Source organism: Glycine max, chromosome 10 (assembly GCF_000004515.6).
Source record: "Glycine max cultivar Williams 82 chromosome 10, Glycine_max_v4.0, whole genome shotgun sequence".
In the NCBI taxonomy this organism is placed as follows: domain Eukaryota; kingdom Viridiplantae; phylum Streptophyta; class Magnoliopsida; order Fabales; family Fabaceae; genus Glycine; species Glycine max.
In genome coordinates, this window is record NC_038246.2 from 36698685 (window position 1) to 36704684 (window position 6000).

Here is a 6000-nt window from a genome sequence, read left to right on the forward strand (position 1 = left end):
CTTCTAGGACTTTAGATGCTGCCCAAGCGAATTATACTACTACTGAAAAAGAGCTACTAGCCATAGTTTTTGCTCTTGAAAAATTTCGTTCTTATTTGCTTGATACTCACATTATTGTTTATACTGACCATGCAACTTTAAAGTACTTGTTGAAGAAGGCAGATTCAAAGCCTAGGTTGATCCGATGGATGCTCAAGCTCTAAGAATTTGACTTGGAGATCCATGATAGGAGCGGAGCACAAAATTTAGTTGCTGATCATTTGAGTTGGATCAAACATGTGTCTGATGAGGACTCACCCATTCGGGATGATTTCCCAAATGATCATTTATATATATTGTATAGTATTTCTGATTCTCTTTCTACTCCCTGGTTTGCTAACATTGTCAATTATTTAGTTGCTTCTGTTTTTCCTCCCTTACCATCTAAGGCTCAAAAAGATAAAATTAAAAGTGATACTAAGCATTTTATTTGGGATGACCCCTACTTGTGGAAATTTTGCAGTGATTAGGTCATTAGACGATGCATTCCAGTTCATGAGATTGACTTTGTCCTGCAATTCTGTCATTCTTCCGCACCGGGAGGTCATCTGGGTGTTCAAAGGACAGTTCGCAAAGTGCTTGACTGTGGATTTTATTGGCCCACCATCTTTAAAGATGCGTGGAAGATTTGTAGCACTTGTGAGCAGTGTCAGAGAGCAGGAAGTGCACTTACATGGCGACAACAACTGCCTCAGCAACCTATGCTATTCTGTGAGGTGTTTGATGTCTGGGGTATAGATTTCATGGGCCCTTTTCCTATATCTTTTGGTTATGTTTACATTCTCCTTGCAGTTGATTATGTTTCAAAATGGGTGGAAGCCAAGCCCATTAGAACTAATGATGCTAAGGTTGTTGTAGATTTTGTCAGATCTAATCTGTTTTGCAGGTTTGGAGTACCTAAAGGAATCGTTAGTGATCAAGGAACCCATTTTTGCAACAAATCAATGTATGCCTTGCTGAAAAAGTACGGGGTTATACACAGGGTATCCATACCATACCACCCCCAAACCAATGGATAGGAAAAAATCTCTAACATGGAGATCAAGAGAATTTTAGAGAAGATTGTGTAGCCAAGCAGGAAAGATTGGAGTACCAGGCTTGATGATGCTCTTTGGGCACATAGGACTGCCTACAAAGCACCGATAGGAATGTCTCTTTATCGGGTTGTCTTTGGAAAGGCATGTCATCTTCCAATGGATATTGAGCACAAAGCATACTGGGCAGTGAAGACCTGCAACTTCTCTATGGATCAAGCTGGTGAGGAAAGAAAGTTGCAACTGAGTGAGTTAGATGAGATCCGCCTAGAAGCCTACGAGAATGCCAAGTTCTACAAAAAAAAGACCAAGAAGTTCCATGATAGCATGATAATTAAGAAGGACTTCATGATCGGGCAAAAAGTGTTATTGTATAATTCTAAGCTTGGACTCATGAGTGGTAAGTTGAGGTCTAAGTGGATTGGTCCTTTTGTTGTTACTAATGTTTTTCCTTATGGTACAATTGAGATCAAAAGCGACTCCACAAACAAGAGCTTCACGGTCAATAGACACCGACTTAAGCCATTCCTCACAAACCCTTCTTTAGTGGACGTAATGGTGGAAGAGACTTCCTTACTCCACCCTACTCTTCCTCCACCATGACTTAGGGAGTTTTTCTTTCCTATCTCCTTCTTTACTTTTACTACATTTGTCCGATTCTATTTGATGGTCTAATTGTTTTTAATCTTTTAATTGTGCTACATTGAGGACAATGTGTTGTTTAAGTATGGGGGGGGGGGGGGGGAGTTCTTCGGTTTTGGTTTTGCTAGTTTTGTTAGTTTTGTTAATTTTTGTTAGTTTTGTTGGGTTTCTAGTTTAATATTTTAGGTCAATTCTGTTTGCATGTACAAATTTGCATATTTTTCTTTGAATTATAGGATATGTTCAAGAAATGGGTAATTGTTCTAAAAATAAAAGTCTCATGACATTTTGTGATTTGAAATCCTTGTTTTTCCTCTACATGTCATGATAGTTTTGAAAGCTCAATTTGAATGTGATAAGTTTACCTTTGTGAGAATTTGAGCCATCCATCATCATAATCTTTTGGTGTGTTTTGCCCCATTGATTTCTTGCACAATAGCCTTGGCTTGATTCTTGTTGATGCTTCCTAATTCACATGCATATTTGGAAATGATTTAGGCAATTTTGTTCTTATAAGCTTCTAGCCAAATGGACTTACCTTGAATTAATTCCTTTGATAGCCCCTTTGAGCCTATGTTCCCCTTTCTTTGTTTTGAAGCTCATTACAAGCCTTAAGTGAAAAACCATGATAACACCTTACCCTAAGGAATTTTGGAGCTTTGGAATTGTTTTGGGAATAAGTGTGGGGGGGTATGTTTCATTGGAAGATATGATTTTTGGCCATGCTTAATGTTTTATTTTGGCCATGCTTGATGTATATATATATTTCCTAGTTCTTGCTTTAATCTTCAAATTCATACTGTCTAAAAAAACAAAAAAAAAAGAGAGAAAAAAAAGAAAAAAAAAATTTCAATTGCTGCAAATTCTACAAATTCGTACTGTTCAAAAAAAAAAAAAAAAAGAAGAAAAGAAGTGAAGTTGAATAAATGAGGTCTTGTTATGAGGACTTGATTTGGGACCCTTAGTTGATTTTGTTGATATTAAAGGGTTTGGGTTTACTACTTGTGCTTAATTTCCACTTATTCCCCATTGTTCCTCTATTCCTTTGGGATTTAGCTATTTATTCCATATTTTTTCCCCTACCTTGTCCTTGGCCCCATTACAACCTTTAAAGACCTTTTGATCCTCATGTGCATGTGTTTGTCAAGTTGTTTGTCAATTTTAGAATTTTGCCAAGTCTATGTGGTGTTTGTTTTCATGGGTGCTTCAAGAGTAAACAGTAGCCTAGACACTTGAGAGATAGAGTGTATATCTTGTGAGGCTTTATCACTTTTCATTCTTGAGCTGATTAACTATTTTGCCATGATTGGGTTGCTTGGATGATTTCCACGAATGTCTTGACTCTTTGGATCTCTTCATGTTAGATGTTACCTATTCCTTTCATTCCTTGATGTTCATTGAGAAATATGTAAATGTTTTTGTTTGTCTCTCTTTGATATCCTTGGATTTTTTTTCTTTGTTTCATTTTGCCCAGGAGTGCAAAAGGCTAAGTATGGGGGGTTTTGATGTGCCATTATTTTCTCCTATTTCTTAACCCTTTTTGCACCATTTTAAGTACTGATTAGTCTTAATTGTCAAATTAATTAGGCAATTTTATTATTTGGGCACATTCAGCTAATTTGATGTTTTTAATCTAATTTCATGAATTAATGAAGCATTGGGCTTGAATCCATAATTGGGCATGGGCTTGAATCCAGAATTGGGCTTGGACTTGAAGATGATAGACTATTTTATTCTACAAAATTTTATCTTATCTAGACTTTATCTTATCTATATATTACTTAGATTTGATCTCATCTAGATATTATTTCATCTAGATCTTATCTTATCTTATCTAGATTTGATTTTATTTTATTTATGGGTTTGGATTTAAAATAAATTTGTAACCATTGGGGCTGGAAAACTATATAACAGCACCAAGGTTCTAGTTTAGGCTCTCTCTCTCTCTCTCTCTCTTTCTGTTCTCTCTCTTCTCTCTCTCTCTCTCTTGTTTTCATTTTTTAGTTTTAGGCTTTTCTTAGACACTTTTTCGTTTTGCAATTCCAGTTTTGACTTTTCATTTTAGCAATAAAATTCCGTTCTTCAATCTATAATTTCATTCTCTATTGATTAATGGAAGGCTAAGCATCTAGTGTTGCTTTCTCTTGAGGATCACGCACAGTTCTCTTTGAGGTTCTATTATTATTGTTAAATTCTGTTCAGTTTTTCCTCTTCACTAATTACTCTGAATTTGTTGCTATTAATTCATGCAAGCTTAGTGCTTGATTAATTGTCTCTACGCTTAATTACGTTCATGCTTAATGATCGTTTATGATTAATTGGTGTATGTGTTGCTTAATTACATAATGAATGCCTTATGTTAAATTTCACTTAGTAATTTAATTTAGGGTTGGATTAAGTGGTTGAACTGATAAAGGATAAACTCTCATAACCTAGGATAAGAGACTTGCTTGTGAATCAAGGGATAGCAACGTGTTTTAATTCTGATATTTTCTAATTCAATTTTACTCGTTGTTTAATTTACAAAAAAAAAAAAAAAACAACCCCCCCCCCAATTCGTTACTATTTTCCCACTATCTGTTATGAACGTTTGGTTGATCATTGTTCATTCGGAGACGACCTAGGATCACTTCCTAGTTACTACATTTTAATGTTTACTTGATTCGGGTACGACCTCGATCAGAGAGACGGGTCCATCTGAGAGAGGGGGAATAAATTGAGTTTCAGGAGGAAGTTGCCAGGAGGCAATGGACTTAGCTCGCAAGGCCCATGGCTAAATTTGACCTAGAAATAGTCATGGAATTCTACATGAATGCATGGCCCACCGAGGAAGGAGTTAGGGATAAGCGCTCCTGGGTGCGGGGCCAATGGGTCCCCTTTGTTGAAGATGCCATCAATCAGTTCTTGGGGCATCCATTGGTCCTGGAAAAGGGGCAACGTTGCGAGCTTAGTGAAAGGAAGAGTCAGGCTTCGAGATTTGATGAGGAGGCCATAGGCCAACTCCTATGCATTCCGGGACAGGACTTCGCACGATTCATTACTATTTTCCTACTATCTGTTATGAACGTTTGGTTGATCATTGCTCGTTGGGAGACGACCTAGGATCACTTCCTAGTTATTGCATTTTAATGTTTATTTGATTCGGGTACGGCCTCGATCAAATTTGGCACCGTTGTCAGGGAACAGTGTCCAAAGGTTCATAATAGGTAGTGTCGTGTTAGTGTTTATAAGGTTGCTCACAAAATTTCAAGTCATTTGGATATCATTTAATGGTAGTTGTAGTTCAAACCTGCACTGTTACTTGCATAAGAAGACAACTAGTTGTGCATGCTGAATATAGTGTATGACTAGAGGCAATCCATCTGACTTACAACCCTTTGATCCTGAGATAGATAGGACATTTCATAGATTAGTTAGACATCATTCAGCACCTTTTGAGCATCTTGAGCATTCTGTTATTGGTGATTTTGAGCATTATAGTTTTGAACATTCTGATTTTGAACATTCTGAGAACATGGCACAACCTCCACCCCGTGAGAGGACTCTAAGGGAACTGGCTGCACCTGATTTCACCTACGAAAGCTTGCGCATCCAATACCCTGATGAGGATGTCCCATATGTTCTTAAAACTTGACTGATCCATTTGCTTCCAAAGTTTCATGGCCTTGCAGGTGAAGACCCGCACAAACATCTGAATGAATTCCATATTGTCTGCTCCACCATGAAACCCCTAGATGTTCAGGAGGATCACATATTTTTGAAGGCCTTTCCTCATTCTTTAGAGGGAGTGACGAATGACTGGCTTTATTACCTTGCTCCATGGTTCATCACGAGCTGGGATGACCTCAAGAGAGTATTCTTCGGAAATATTTTCCCTGCTTCCAGAACCATGACCATCAGAAAGGATATTTCAAGCATTAGACAACTCAGTGGAGAGAGCTTATATGAATACTAGGAGAGATTTAAGAAACTATGTGCTAGTTGCCCTCACCATCATATTTCTGAGCAACTTCTCCTTCAATATTTTTATGAAGGACTTAGTAACATGGAGAGAAGTATGATAGATGCTACCAGTGGTGGAGCCCTTGGAGACATGACCCCTGCTAAAGCCAGAAATTTAATTGAGAAGATGGCTTCAAACTCCCTGCAATTTAGTGCCAGAAGTGATGCTATTGTCATTAGAGGAGTGCATGAAGTAGCCACGCATTCATCTTCATCAGCCAAGACTAAGAAGCTTGAAGGTAAAATAGACGCCTTGGTTAACCTGGTAACCCAACTGGCCATA

General features: G+C 37.7%; 1 non-coding gene across 1 annotated transcript; it reads right to left on the bottom strand.

Moving 5' to 3' along the window:
- Nucleotides 1-5607: 5607 nt before the first annotated feature.
- On the bottom strand, nt 5608-5715 carry LOC112998205 (small nucleolar RNA R71). The gene has a single exon (XR_003263245.1). It is a non-coding gene; the product is annotated as a small nucleolar RNA R71 (small nucleolar RNA).
- Between the last annotated feature and the right edge of the window lie 285 nt (nt 5716-6000).